This window comes from Colletes gigas, unplaced genomic scaffold (assembly GCF_013123115.1).
Source record: "Colletes gigas isolate AHSC1104 unplaced genomic scaffold, ASM1312311v1 Colletes_gigas_Sc00011, whole genome shotgun sequence".
Classification (NCBI taxonomy): Eukaryota; Metazoa; Arthropoda; class Insecta; order Hymenoptera; family Colletidae; genus Colletes; species Colletes gigas.
Genome location: NW_025106640.1, coordinates 4,209,694 through 4,225,670, shown reverse-complemented (window position 1 = coordinate 4,225,670; position 15,977 = coordinate 4,209,694). Strand labels below are relative to the sequence as shown.

The 15,977-nt window shown below is 42.4% G+C and overlaps 2 non-coding genes across 2 annotated transcripts; both read right to left on the bottom strand.

The window, feature by feature from the left end:
• Window positions 1-13,951: 13,951 nt before the first annotated feature.
• Window positions 13,952-14,024, bottom strand: Trnav-aac. The gene has a single exon. It is a non-coding gene; the product is annotated as a tRNA-Val (tRNA).
• Window positions 14,025-14,508: 484 nt separating this feature from the next.
• On the bottom strand, window positions 14,509-14,581 carry Trnav-aac. Its single transcript has one exon. It is a non-coding gene; the product is annotated as a tRNA-Val (tRNA).
• Window positions 14,582-15,977: the final 1,396 nt, after the last annotated feature.

Sequence of the window (15,977 nt, the reverse complement as noted above, 5' to 3'; positions counted from 1 at the left end):
GTGACAGCACCGGTACGCGACTTGCGATTATCATCGACTTAAGATATCGGTTTCGAGCTACCAACGATTTGTTTTACGTTGATCGATCGATCCCTTAAAAATCTGTGGTTGCTGGCTAATGATCCGCGACGCCAAGATCGAGCGACTGCAACAGTCTTTCCTGTGCCTCGAAAAATTATTGTGACAACCTAAATCAAAAGAGCAACGAAGACTAAGTCTCTAACACAGTCAAATTATATGCATGCTCTACAAATCTTTGACATTTATTAAAAAATATCATTTTCGATTCATTTTTCTACGTAGACAAATAGAAAAAATAATTTATATAGTTGAAAGCTTAGGCTCCCGATTCTAACTCGTCCAAAAGTCGGTCTAAATGATTGAGAGTGGGTTGAGAACCACCGAGAGCGGTCACAAAGGAGCCAAGATCGGGACAATATCGCGAGGATCACCCGTTACATGCCCAGGCCGATCTGTTCGCGCAATATTATAGTTCGGTGAGCAGTAATCTGGGTTACGCCCTCCCCTCGATTCATAAGAACCACGCGTTAAAATGGGAGAGAGCGTGATTTCTCTGTGTCTAGCTTCTCCTATCGTCTTTCTACCTTTTACGTACACTCAGCCATCCTTCCTTTCTTCCCGGTTTTCCACTTCCTATCCCTTTCGCCCCTTTCGATAGCTTCTTTCTCGCCCTTTTGTTCTTGCCCTCCGCGTCGTACCTTCTTCCTTTTATCGTCCATTGTCATCTCCTTTTCCATCCGTTTTCCACTTCTTACTTCTTTTCACGAGACCCAATCGAACGAGACTAATCGAGGGGCTTCGCCGAAGAAGCGCATTTGTTCTAAAAACGGGACAAACGCAGGAAACGATACTAAAACCCCTATTTGTACAGTGAAAAAATTGTGCAAATTAGGCATCGATATCGTTTATTTTTCGTAGTACTTTCTCATGTGAAATTCTTTTTAAAATCCATCATGGCGGAGGTCCAAATTCAATCCTTCCTCGAGTCAGCCTCCTAAACGTTCCTTAAAGCGAATTTTTCCACGGCTATTTGGCGCATTCCTCAACTCCTGCGCGGTTGCAACATCCTGTTTCAGCGAGCATTTACATTTACCTGTCGGAGAAGCGAATTTTTTTCCTAAACCGTTCTACTTCACTCTACTTTTTCACGGTGTTCCACTTTCACGCATTAATTCTGGGATTTACGAGCGTTCGCCTGTGAACTTACCGTGCCGCGCCACACCGCAAATATTTATAAACACTTTAGCCTCTTTATCGTCTATTATCGAACCTCCATTCAGAAACGAGACTTTGTTTCCATTATCTTCCTCGTTCGATTATCCTCCGCCAGATTACTCGGGTAAAATGGCGGGCAACTTTGATCCTAGCAACCGATAATTTCCACACCGATTTAATTATTTATTTATTTTACGATAAACTCTAAAATATCTACCAAAAGAATCGTTTCTGTCGCAAGATAAATTAAATAACAAGTTGGCTGTTGTTTTTATAGAGCTGGAAATATGATTAATGGGACGGTGCAAGGACGAGAAGCCCTTAGTCATCATCATTTAGCTCTTGGTGACATACTTTGACATAGAAATAGAACCAGAAATACCAAAGATCAAATCCTCGGATCAGTTAACATTCTACCCTACTGTATTATAATTTCTAGCGATACTAGTGGCGTTTAGGGTTAGATCAAATGTGTTTAGAACGCTCATTTATCTTGCGCAATATTGTATCGAAAGATAATTCCGTTCAACGTGGATAAAACCGAAACGCGATTCAATGGTGCTCCGATTTTCTTTCTCTTGTCTTTTTTCTTTTCATGCATGACAGCCGACTCCGGTGAATTTATTGAATAAATGAAGGTCAAGCGAATTAAGAAGGACGATTGCGCGCGGCCGATGGAATGCTGCCGTGACGCAGAAAAATCAAATTAAACAGCCGCTTTCAAGTCGAATTAAAACGAATGCGCTTAATTAAAGCGGTTCGGCCTCTGAACCGAAGTAGTTTTATTGACGTCGAGGAAGTCGTTGTCGGTATTATCCGTTCCCTGTCATTAACTTAAGGGATACCTTTTTTTAACCGACGATAAATATTATAACAGCTTCTTGTTCCATTAAAAACTCGTTGAAATTCTAACGAATATGAAATTCGCTTCTCTCTCGCATTTATCATTTGCAACGTCAATTTATCTTTTTCTTATCACGAGAGCCTTCGTAAACTGGCGCGGGAAATATTAATTCAATTAGCAGATGCTTTCACAAATTTCTTTAAATTAAATGAGAGATTTAATTGTGTTGTACAGGCAACAAATGATATTATTGCGATCTTTATAAAAGTACACATCGAAGTATAATATTTTGTGAATTAGCGATGTCCAGTTTATAAAAGATTTTGAGAAATCGGTGCCTCTTCCGGCGAGCATCTGGCCGATGAAAACAGGGACAGGCTGTGTACGTCGGTGGCTTTAAATCGCGATACGTCCGGCTGATAAAGTCGTTCGGAGTGAGCGATCATCTAATTATTTCGACCAGTGCATTTTCCTGGCACAAAAGACACACCTTTCGTTGTCGAATAATCTCGTTATCCATTATTTACCGATAAAGAAACGAGAAAGGAGAGTACCTGTCACGAAAGAAGCTAACGGAACTCCCAGCGTTCGCCAGACAAAGATGAACGTTAACGGTGTCCGTTGTCGGAGGTTTCACCGCGCTAAATACACACCCGACACGTTTCCCACCTTGCTCGTCGCGCGTTAACGTTGTTACTCGGTTCGCTCGAACGGCCAAGAAATCGCTGAGAGGCTCGATTCGTATCCGTTCAAGAAACAGACTGACGGTTCGACGCGATCGCGAAACTCGATCCGTTTGAAAAGAAATTTTAATTAATTTTCGAATTCAATCTATCCGTTTTATCACTGACTATGTTGCAGTACAAATTAAAATTGTTTAATTTTAGTTTATTAGTTTAATCTCTATAAAATTCTATACACTGGACATCATAGTTTTGCAATTTTGTTCGTACGTCAGGGAGTTCTCGTTGCTATAAATCAACCATTAAGAATTGTTGGTGTCCCAAAAAATTCGCAAAGAAGGGTTTTTAATCAGCCTTGGTAAAGCAGACTACCCCCCTAAAAGTCGCGCCTCGGTGTCGCAGGAAAGCGGGCCCTCGACGCTGTTTACAGCTTCACGGACGCGGCGGCGATCGACCCTCTTTCTTTCTCCGACGCCGTCCGCCTTGAAAAGAATCAACCACCTCGAGGAGAGAGAGAAAAAGAGAGAGAGATCGTCGTGGAAAGAAGATCGAGATAGTCGACAGAGGGGCAAACCCTGCGCCGTTCACTGTGGGAATTTGTAATTGCGCGACAATATCCCGGCCGCAGCAGGGGGGGCTCTCTTTGGGGGGCAGGGAGGTTGATTGTCTATTTAGGAAACGCCGTCGACGCGTGGAACGAGGAATCAAACTTTCTTCCAAGCAGATTGGTTATCGAGCAGCGTGATAAGTCGCGATGAGCTCGTTTCGAGTGGATCCACCAGGAAATGGATTTACCTTAATGGGATTCCTCCGTGTCCCGGTGGCTGAACGACGACGCCTTCCGTGGCGAGATTCTTTCCCGGATACTTGGGTGCTACGTTTGTTACGTACAGAATTTTTTAACGGTGCAAGACACTAGTCAAATTCTAGATGCTCTTTGCACGCGATACACGTGGCCATCAAAGTGTTTAAATGCAAATCAACCCCTTGTTTGAATCAAAAAATTATTTGGAGTCGAATCGTACGTCAACACTGGTTTTTAATTTTAATTGGGACATAGACTCGTATCGTTGTGTTGGTAAAATTTGCATGCATTTAAATTACTAAGAAATAATATTTTCGAGGGTTAATTCTCTTCCTCTCCCCGTTTGGTAGTACGGGGGTTAATTTCGCGTCTTTGTCGAGTGGCCGGTGTCCCGTTTCGGGAAGCAGCCGATGACGGGTTCGTCGAGGGTCGCGAAAAGCGGGTCGGTTCGGTGATTTAACGTCGTACCGGGCGAACAATGAGACGGCCACGTCGAAAACGCGGTTATTTAATACAGATATTTTTCATAAGTCGCATTGTGTGCAAAACAGGCGCTGGGTGATGGGTTCTCGCGCGGCGCACGGGATGCGCCCGTAATTCGCAACGCGTGTATCCCCGCGAGGCGCGCCGCGTGTTAATAAATCTCGTCGCGAGAGGAAGAGAGAGGCCGGGACAGGAGGGAAAAAGAAAAGATACGCCGTGGAAAGGTACGAGCGAAGGAGAAGGAGGCTCCGCCGAGCGGACGCCGCACACGAAGGGCGCGCGAAACGGCCGGCGTCGTTTGCGTTTTGCTCGATATCGGTTCATTAATGTCCGACGTAATTTCAATGGTACGGGGCACTCGACTTGACGCCAGTGATACCTCTATCGCGCGTTGCCAACTACGTTGTCTCTATCAGGGCCGTACCAACCCCTGACGATCTCTTTCCGCAAATATAAATTCACTTGTCAACGATTTCATACTAATGTACGATAGAGCTCTTAGAAACTTGGATGCACCATATTTTTATATTACTATTGAACTAGCTGCTTAACACGTTGACTGAACCCCAGATCAAAGTCTTCAAATTGCCCACGAAAACGAAACTTGTTTACTTTTACAGCCTCGTTCAAATTTAAGAATTCTAACTGTCCAGAATTAATTTTTTTACCTCCTTAGTGAGATCCATATATGGGTAGTCAATATGTTAAGCCCAAACAATTAGTAATTTGCTTCCTGAGGGGTGGTTTGCCTGCTAATAGAACCAATGACGGATTTTACAATAAGTATCTTGCAAAGACCGTATTGTGACGTAACTGGACTCTGTTGCACCCCCTAGATGGGTTTCCTGGTGCAGCCAGGAGGGTAATCGAAGCCAAAGGAATTAGAAAACGCAAAGCGTAAGCAATTTCGAGGACGAAAGAAGTCCGTAGCGGATGGTCGTTCGCGAACTGGGTCGTCGCTCGATAACGTTTACCCTATAAATTCACGAATCATGGGAAACGGCCAATTCTCAGCATCCGGTGACTTCCAATTACGTCGCATTGTGTCCCGGAATCCTCTCCGTTCCCGCTTTCGTACGTCGACGAAGAAAAAGAATTCGTCCGTGCACGCTCCGTATTAGAAGAGTACAATGAACAGGGGGGCAACTATTCCGCCGTGGTGTGTGTGTGTGCGTGTATGCGGCTCCGGAGTAGGCTAACTTTTGACGCGTCTTCGAACAAGGGTTCGACGCACCTTGTGACACATGTCACTCACGCGCGAGTTTGCGAATCATCGTGCGACGGGTTTAAAGACAAAACGTAACCAGGGAGAGGGCGAACTTTTCTCACGACGAGCCGCTCCGTGCAGGTGCTTCTTCCGTTTGGAAAATAATAAACTTCCACCAATGATACAAACTTCATGGTACCACCATAAAGAACAAACTGCATTTTTAATACACCATTAAAATTAAAAAAGAATAGAGAAAGGCAAATGGTGAACTCTTTGACGAGGAAGAATTTTACGCAGGTGTTGCTTCCGTTTAGAAAATAATGAACTGTAACTTCAAACCTTCCTTGCACGTTTCCAAAAAATTGCGAAAAACGTATCTAACGAATCTTTCGAGTAGGTTAAAAAGGAAATTTAGTATCGCGATAATTAAAGAGTATTTGTTGCGCAGGGTTTGTCGGGCGAATGAAAATTTACCGCGCGCGGCTGGTTGAGCGAATGAAAATTTATCGTGTGTGTTTCGTTGAACGCTTTTTACCCCCAGAATGATTGTGCAACGAAGAACAAACGAGCATTATCGTATCAAGCGGCGCTATCTGCTCGAGGACGGATTAAAATATTTTGTTATGGTCGTTTATTGGACGTTTGTGTCGCGTAGTTGGTTAATTCCTTCGCGCTCGCTGGTGAAACCGGTCTTTCGTATTTATGGAATAGCATCCATTTAGTTACGAATGTTAGATTCCTAGTTTTAATTTCGAGCTGTCTACGGTTTAATTACAGACCGCAGAGGGTTGACAATTAAAGAGAGACCGATGTGCATCGAAAAGAAAACCGTGAAGGGGTTAATTCAATGACGAGGAAGCAATTATGCGTCGAGCGCACCTTGCTTCGAGGGACGTTTTTGTGCGAAGCAACCCCTGATTTTTCCAACGAAATATTACAACGACGAGCCCATTACAGGGGTCGAACAAGTGCCTTTCGGAGTAGCGTCGTAAATCCTGTCGGCCCTCGCGAAACCCTCGATGGCGACAAATAAACACGCGCGAAACAGGGAAACGAGCAAAGGACCGCCAGATATCCAATTTATCCGGAGGGCAACGGAAGTCGTTCTTACTAAGGGCTCGAGTTTCCGGTAGAGGAAATGGGACCAAAATTTGTTGCTAATATCTCGAAGACTCTCTGCGATTATAAATACCGAAAAAGATTATTCGAAATATCGTCTACCGAGAAGGATAGTCAAAATCCACGAGAATTTACCCCGAAAAGACGTCCGTTTTTATGCTTTTCCTTGTCTTACAATTGAAAACAATCAAGACAAACATAAAAACGTCAGTCTTGGCTGCCTTCGTTGATTTCAATTGCAAGATAAGGAAGAACGTAGAAACTAGTGGTCCTAGCCTCAGCTCGCTTTTGACGTTTCCCTCGTCGAACCGCCGATGGAAAAACCTGCAACGATCTCCGCAATTTTTTACACGGTAAATGAATTCTCGCGAAGACATCACGGATTCCCCCGGCGAGTTGGACTCTGGTTTTTCAGGCCAACGAGCGTCGGAGCGATCGTAAAACCTTGAGCGTCGCGAGAGCCACGTGAGCCATTATTTCGCTCGACGCGGCCGTCACGCGGCTGCCGTGGGTCACCCGGTACATTCTCGTTCTCATGTCGATACTGTTATCGGCTACTAAAAGATAATCGACCACTCGACGCATCGACACGAGTGGGCGTGCGACCGGCTGTATTGCCGCGGAATTTATTCAGCTGTCCCCAATTGCGATGGAATTCTATCGGTTGAATCGCGGCTCGAACGACGTCTTGCGACGATTATGCTCGCAGTACGCGCGTTACACCTCCCGGTAAGCGTGCATAATTACTCGTTACTTCGCTGGAACTGTCAGGTGTTCCGATCGAACAGTAAGTACATTTACGTCGCCATTAGAAGAATCGTTCATAGACTATATTTATAGCAATCTTCAATTGTCTATGAATAAAATGTATTTAACCCTTAAGTGGCCTATCAGTCTCAATTATTATACTTAATGTTGATTTTTACCAAATTGAATTTTTACGAAATTGAAAATGAACTAATAGAAGATTGCATAAATTTTCATATAATTACATCGACATATATTAAACAATTAGCCAACTGGATATTTGGAATATAGTATTTTAGATAGTATAATAATGGTTGATACTTGATTTATTTATGTGAATATAAAATAGATCATTGGTGTCACATATGTGTTAATCAATTACAGGTTTTTATGTTTGAGTATCTCGACAAACTATCAATTCATAAATATAACTTCGAACTACCTAATGTTATTCTAACCCAATTTTCCCCCTCCGCGAGAGGCAGGTGGATGGAGGGGTCGAAAGGCGAGGGGAGCCCCACCCGTTGACGTAATCGTGATTACGCGTGTCCTTGCCGTAGACGCGTGGATTCCTCGCGGGTGTATCTCTCGTCGGGATGTCACGCAGCCCACGTTCACCATTACTTTGAGAATTTCCAGCACCGTTCTCCGCACGCATAACGCGCCTCCGTTAGGATAAAAATACCGGTTTCAGCGGCGCTCGTAAGTGGTGTCGCGAAAAATATCGACAATACGCGTCACGCTGTCCCGACGCTCGGATGCTTCGACCTGTTCTTCCGCATTTCGTACGACACGGAACAGGGTAGTCAATAATAGACACACGGAGGATTATAGGGGTTCGAACCACCCCTATAACCCACGAATCTATCATCTGAACTTTAATGGCTTTCCACGTTCGTTGCAAAACGTCAGACGATCATCGAAACTTTGATATTTCTATTTCAGTATTTTGGATCAGTTTGGAACCTAATCCACGGAAGAACTAGACTTCCTAGATCACTATATCTCGTGCTCTGCCTTAGAAAAGCCCAATTAACGCGTATTAAAAATACTGAAACTTTAGACGCGTGCAGTTCCGAAATTACTAGTGTTTTATTAATTATTAAAGTATTGTTAGCAGCGGCAAAGCCTCCCCTTTAAAATGGCGTTTGGTTTTTGTCGATCAGACTTTTCGTTTCGAAGATATCGTAATTTATGTAAAAGATAATTTTTTAAATTCCACTGTCCACGCGCTCACCGCCTTACGAAAGCCTATTAACGCGTATTAAAAATACTAAAACTTTAGACGCGTGCAGTTCCGAAATTACTAGTGTTTTATTAATTATTAAAGTATTGTAGGCAGCGGCAAAGCCTCCCCTTTAAAATGGTTTTTGGTTTTTGTCGATCCGACTTACCGTTTTCGAGATATCGTAATTTATGTAAAAGGGTATTTTTCTTAATTTGACTATCTCTGTCTCCGTCTGACGCGTCGCGCTGGACCTCCTTGTCGCGCGTGAGTCGAGACAGTCACGTGACCAGGAAGTCGTAGTATTTCCAAGAATCTACTACGCACTGTTTACTATTTTCGCGCGCGCGAGTTCATTGACTCAATGAATCGAAACAAACGCTTCGGACCCTCGTATCTCTGAAACTAGCCACCGCATCGACTTGAAATTAAAATCCCCATATCTCGGGAACTAATAAAGCTATCGACTGGTTCGAACGCTCGTTTTAAAGGGCATTTCATCCCCTATCCGATGACCATATCAACCGTTATTATTTATGTTGTTTTCAATGTTTATTTTAACATTTACTTTGACGCTACATACCTAATGATGTTTCAGCAATTTCTATTAATCGTACGACTGTTCTATGTTAAAATTTGATCATTAATTGTTTATTTAATTAAAAATGACACCATAGATTGTTAATGAAAACCATCAAATTATAATCTCAGAAATTGGAAGGTTATATCTTGAAGGGAGAAGGAGATCCGGGGCCATTTTCTTTCTACTCTTCGGAACGTAGTCGAAACTTATCTCAACGGATCCCAACTAGATCTTCTCTCAACGTTAATGGAATTTAATCCTTGAACTTCACGAATTAATACTCTTACGGTAATCCTCGCGTAAAATAGATCGAGTGGGTAGTCCCGGTGGTAAAACTGCAACGATCGCGACGTTTTAGGAGGCCTCGATCCGCAGAGCAACTGCCAAGAATCTCTAGTTGCGACGAGAAAATAAACGGGGCCAGAAATTGCACTTAGGATCTCGCGATACCACCGGATATAGTTGCATGGTCGCATGCCGGGGCGCAAACGCCAGCCAGCCGTAGACCGATTTCCTTGGCCGGCTGCCAGAGGATAATGTATTCCTTCTTTTGATGTCGGCGGAGTCCTTTCCGTTCCCCATATATCGGGTGAACAGGGGGGAACGTGGAAAAACTCGCGACTCGCGGACGTAAACACGCATGGACGACCGAATAATTCTTGTCGCGGCCACGGAGCATACTGATAAACTTTAAGACACACTGGATGTATCCCAACGTGTGGGGAACCTCGCCTCCACGCTGCTCGAGCACATAAAAACAACCAAAACGGTTCGTTTGGGTTATATTTACAGGGATTATACAACGTATTACAACATGTAGAAACTAGGGCATGTAGTTTTCTTCCAAACGAAGATACGAGTCTGTAGTTTGTAAAGGAAAAAGTTGTATCTTCTCTTCGACAATATAATTTGCTTGTTTCTTATTGGTTTATTCGTATACAAGCGATAGAATGCAATGGAATAACAAACACACCGTTTTAAGGGGGGTTGCACAACCAAAACAAATATAATTAATTTTCAAACTTCACAGTATAAAACCGAAGTTTTCAACCAAAATTGGCTCTAGTTTCACAGTTGTTAAACCTAGATCATGAAGCTGGTAGCAATTTCTATGCATCTAAAATACAAATTGCTTGATAAAGGGTGAAAGACTCATCGAGAGACCAAACTCTGTTCTCTAGACTCTCGAAACTTTCGCCATGAACCGCGTGCAGATACTCTCGCGAGCTCGGAGATGGGTTTGTCCATCGCGTTGATCCGCTTACGGAGCATTCGCATTCCGCGAAGAAGAAAATCATCATAATTTGTCGGTAACGGGCGACGATTCTCGAGCAGAATGCTCGAACGGAATCGAGCGACGGAGCATCGCTCGGCCGCGTTCCACGGTCGCCATGTTGACGGAATGCGGCCGGGATTCCTGCATAAATTTCCAAACATCCTTCGACGACGATGGACTATTCATCGCGTTGACAATGCTGGTCACTGTCGACGTCTCTTTCGCGTTATACTGCAACAAGGAAATTAGCCCTTCGACGATAATATTTCTATCGAGTAAAATTGATTTTGAATTTATTGTTCTTATAATTTCATCCAAGACAAGTTAATGCATCAGCTTAATTTGTTTTAAAATTATTTAACAAAGGGCATGTATGTACGATACATACACATTTTTGTTTCAATGTTACTCGATATTTGTATTACTTCGTATCTATCTTTTTTTGGGGGCGTAAACATTGGAGTTCTGAAAATATTTGTATCATGTTTTCTAGCAAAGAGACAGTAGAATCGTGATCATTGCACAAAAACATCGTTCATTGTATAGTGTCGACAAGTGGAGGGTAACGCCTAAGTCTTCTAAGCAACAAGTGAGGCTTGAGTCATTACTGAATTTTGCACAGATGTTTCTTTGAAAAAATTGAATACGATTATGGTTCAGAGGTAAAGACCTAGCAAGTTCAGAAATGGTGCTCGAGGAAGTCTAATTTTCCATGGATTAGGTCCAGAATCTTGCAACCTAAGTCAAGAAGACTAAATCAAAAATGGCCATCCATTACCGACTTTTGCATAGTTTCTTTGACCAGACTGCGACAGTCGTATACAATTATGGTTCGCAGGTAAAGACCACCGGAGTGGATAAAAAAACAGCTGTCGTTCCTTTTGCATCCCGGTTTAAAAATCGTCGTAGAACCAAAGGCCGGAGGGTGTCCTCGTTTCGACGATGGGAAATCGTCGGAGTGGACGAATGAGCTGGTCGAAAGAGAGGCTAATCTTATCTGGTACGAGCGACTACCGGTTCGAACAGCCGCGCCTACCAGCCTCTTTTATTACCCAGGCCTTCGCGGCTCGTCGACCGGCCGCAATATGGTGACCGGCCCTCACCGGCGCCAACAGGCATTGATTTCGCGCGTGGGCCAGGATGTCAGGATATCGATCGCGACCCCTGCACCGTTTCTCGCCTTCTTCGACGCTTTTCGATCCATCGTGGGCGACAAACTTCCTCTCTTTGCCACGATTCTCTATCGCGCCATTCCTCGACGACTGATCCAAACGAAAGAAACATGTCATTTTACAAATTACGACGAGATATTCCAAAATGGAAGACGTGGAGTCTAGATGGTACAGCGATCCCTCGTTAATGTTCGCTGGGGATCCGTAACGCGAACATTTGTATTAGGCTCGAAATAGAGAGAAATCTTCGTCTTTTCTTTTATTCTACACATTCTAAAATCGTTCAGTACTGTCCCAGAGAATGGTTAAATAATCTTCTTGTTATATATATAACACAATACGGTTTTGGCTTTGGCACGTGTTTATTTTATAACGTTCTAATATGGACTGTAATATACACACACACACATACATACACAATGAGAACATTACAGAAGAATACGATTTACAAATAATAGTGACTCCGTACAAGCGAAGATATTGCAATTAGTATAACATCTAACAAGTACACATCTTTGAAGGCTGATTTGTTAACAACGTTACGCCTTTTAATTCGCCAGCGATCATCGATCAATTTTTTCCACCGAGACGGTAAACGTAGCACAATACTAACTACTCTCGTTCGTCGACTCCCCCCCCGTAAATTCGCGTTTTATCGCCGCGAAACAACCACGACGAATCGTCGCGACCTCGCGTATTTCGTTCTATCGACTTCCACAAATCGAGGCTTGGCGTCGTTGAATCGATAAAAACAGGAACATTCGGTTGGTTTATTAAGATCGCCGAGCGATGTTTACGATCGTAGGCGTAATCGAGCCGCGCCGAAGAACGCGTAACTCTTTGATAAGGATAGAGCGTTCCGCGACGTCAAGGAAATCGATAAGCAAGACCGGTGCAGGCGTCGGTTTTACCTATGGTTCGCGTTTTAACCGATCGCCAGTAAAACCGTGAACGTTCCTATCTTTTGTGCCCTTTTTCTGGATATCGGGACCGTGGTTGCAAAAAATATCGCGACAATTAATTCGTGACAGATTTATCGTACAGAACGCGATTATAAAAGTGCATTTTACACGATATGCACAGGATCGGTGTAAACTCGGAGTAGAATATCCCGTGTACCTTGGAATATATTTATTTTATTTGGAAAGACGAGGGACGATCAATTTGTTCGGTTTTTTGGTCACGGTTAATCATTCTGCGCTCTGAATCGTCAGCAGCAACGCGAAAAAGAGGTCTCGTGCGATGACCTCGATATGCCACAGCCCGCCGCGGTCGCTGATTCGTTGGTTGGCTCGCGGCCCGATTTTCCTTCCGATATCGTTCCCAACTGCACCCTCGAAAACCACCCTCTGTTGTTCGTTGCGATTGCACGTTCGCCCGTCCCGAAAACGATGCTCTGCAAACGGGACTGTCTATTCTAGACAGCGTCGACCCATGAGAGCACGAGTTTGCTAGGGCGTATCGCGTGCATCTCGAAACGTTGACTTTTCATAGTCCCGCGATCGGGAATAACGAGAAAAACTTGTTTACGTTGTAAACTATTCGTCAACACTGGACACGTACAGGTACAGTCGCCCTTCAACCCCTTCTGAGCTGTCTTCGTAAACTTTCAAATCGATTAAAATTCGAGACTCGTCAATTTTATTAGAAAATTAAATTTTCACTTGCAGGGCCATCGCGATTATTTTCTAATAATTTAAAAGGTAATTTTCATTGAAGACCTATTGTTAGAAACGATAAAATGACTTCCAAGTGCTTCCTCTTCGAACGAAGTACACCATAAATGTAAAGATCGATTTATTCTACGTTTTAAATGTATTTTCTTATCGCAGTAATGAAACTCCAATTTACAGTGATACGGTAATTCAATATACACTGTTGTGTTCAATGTATCCGAAACTCTAGTTTCCGGGATCGACGCGTACAATGGTCGTAAATTCGATCGCGTCATTTTTTTAAAAGTTCGGCTGGCTCAACACGGGAACGGAAATGGATCTTCCACCTTTGTTGTCTCGTATATAAAATAGTTGACACCGGTTCCCGTTTCTACCTTGCCAATCTCGTCCGCACAAATCTTTCATATCGCCCGGCTAACTGTCATCCTACTCGCTCGCGGTTATCCGTCTCTGCTCTGCTACGCCACGCTTCTAAATTTCAGACCTCCATTTCCTGTCTTTTTTCTTTTTATTAGAATCTATTCCCTCTGTTCACCAGTTCCTCCATTTTCTAATACTTTGTCTAATTTCCTCGTAGATCTTTATTCCATTATATATTTATTTATTATTAATTTATTATCATATCTAAATTATTCTTGCAACGATCGTAACGTTCCATTCCTATAGTTTAGCTTAAAAATATATTGAAAATTGTACTTTATAATGTCCCTGCAATTGCAAAGAATAATAACGAACTGACTGGTGTAGAGTTCACAGAGATGGTAGCGTGAAATATATTGTTTAATCACTTTTTTTTTGTGTTATTATCGTTTAATTAAAATTATATTATTGTTCGATCGAGCAGAATAATTCAGAGAAGTTTTCAGCAAAGAAAATCGAACGCAAAAAATAATGTTTCCGCCCGGGATCGAACCGGGGACCTTCCGCGTGTTAGGCGGATGTGATAACCACTACACCACGGAAACATTGTGTCTAAACATGTTTTGCTATAGCAAATCACGTCCAAACATTCTACTAACTAATTATAAATTAGATGAAATTTTAATATTTTTCACCTGGGCATAATAAATTACACGATTTGCAATATTATAATGTGAATTTAACATTCACTATAAGTATTACTTTTATCGAGGTATCGAAGCACGTTTGATTTCGAAAAATTTTTCAAGTACTCCCTTTCTCGAGCTTTTATTTTACATTTATTACAACGCTATGTATCATTCGAAGATCGTGCAAACCTCTTGAGGGCCAAATTATTTTCCTCGTAATAAACAAAAATTCAAACTTCATCTATCAATGATCTATAGTTGAAAAATTTAATTATGAACATTTGTTTCTAATTCATTTAAAATAATTTAAGAACTAAACGCTCATATGTGCGTATTTTTAAAGAGGTTTTTCGTACTGGGTTCAGTGTGCGTGGGTATAAAAAATCGAAAGAAAAAAACATGTTTCCGCCCGGGATCGAACCGGGGACCTTCCGCGTGTTAGGCGGATGTGATAACCACTACACCACAGAAACTTGGTGAATGGCTTTCGCCAAGACCAATTCAGACCCCGCGAATGAGCAAATCACACAATCATTCCTTTATAATAACCATCCTTAGCTTTTTTAACTTATGGACCCTTTCCACGAAATTTTCCTCGTAATAACGTTTTGAAATATTAGTTAAATCAATATTTTCCCAATCAGGAAATCGTAACTTAGATATAATGCATCGAACAGGATGAAAACTTGCATAGATCACTCTACGAGATGAGCCACATTGCGCTAAACTGTTCATACGAGTCTCGATGGGTCGTTAAAACAATTGCAATTGTATCTAACGACTTTCAAATGCGCCACAACAACAACAAAATGAAATCAATTTTCGTTATTGATACACAGTTATGCAGGTAGCTATTTAATCCTCAGAAAAGATCGAATCCCTCCATTTTGGTTCAAATCTGAATCTTTTATTCCGTGGTCCAGATTTCCTATTGAATTTTTGCGTTACTCATTTGTAAATTCTTCATTTATTATTATCGTTAATCGAAAAGCACATTAACTATTTAACAAACAAGGGAGAAAAGTCCTGAGTCACGTAGGAAAATCAAGAAACCTTGCTAACAACTCCCCTCCACTTGTTCATTCACGCGTAACAGACACCTTGCATCGATATCAATTAAATTAACTTCGAAACTCAATTAAAACGTTCGTTAGCATGAGTCGCGTATATACGACACGCCCATTTCCACCGTCGAACACGCGTGACAGCCATGATTTTCCGCTTCGTATTCACACAAACAAATAAAACAAGAATTATAGATCGATCGTAGATAGCGCGCTACATCCAGAGGACGTCCACAGAATGTTCTTAGGACTTAATTTCGGATGTACCGAATGAGAAAATGACCACATTTTGTTTCAATGCTTGTGCATCGATTATGAGACCAAAATGGAGCAGTTAGGTTTACCAAGTAACTAACAAACTTCTCGACCTTCCTCGATCATATTCAAGTATAGAAAAACACTTCTTACTTCAACAAAACTACATAGGTAATAAATATAGACCAATCGAAGTGCAAGAACTTAGGTATTAAGGGTACCATTCAAACTATAGCTTCATTATTTTCGAAATATTCTGTCACCAAATCAAGAGAAAGAACAAACACTTCACAGTGTAAATATCCTTTTAATTGTATTACAATCGCAAAAATGGCATCGTTCTCTATTTTCTTTGACGCGAAATCGGTAGAAAACGCGTACGGGCGACGGAAAGAGAAAGCGACCATCGAGTGCCTCTATCCCCCTCCTCGTCGGGTCAACTATCAATCTCTTTGCAGGAAACAGGATCAGGAGACCGCGAGGCTAGAAACCAGCCGCGGTCGTGAATAGCCAGTCGGGCGCCGATTAATTAAATCGACTCCGACGCGAG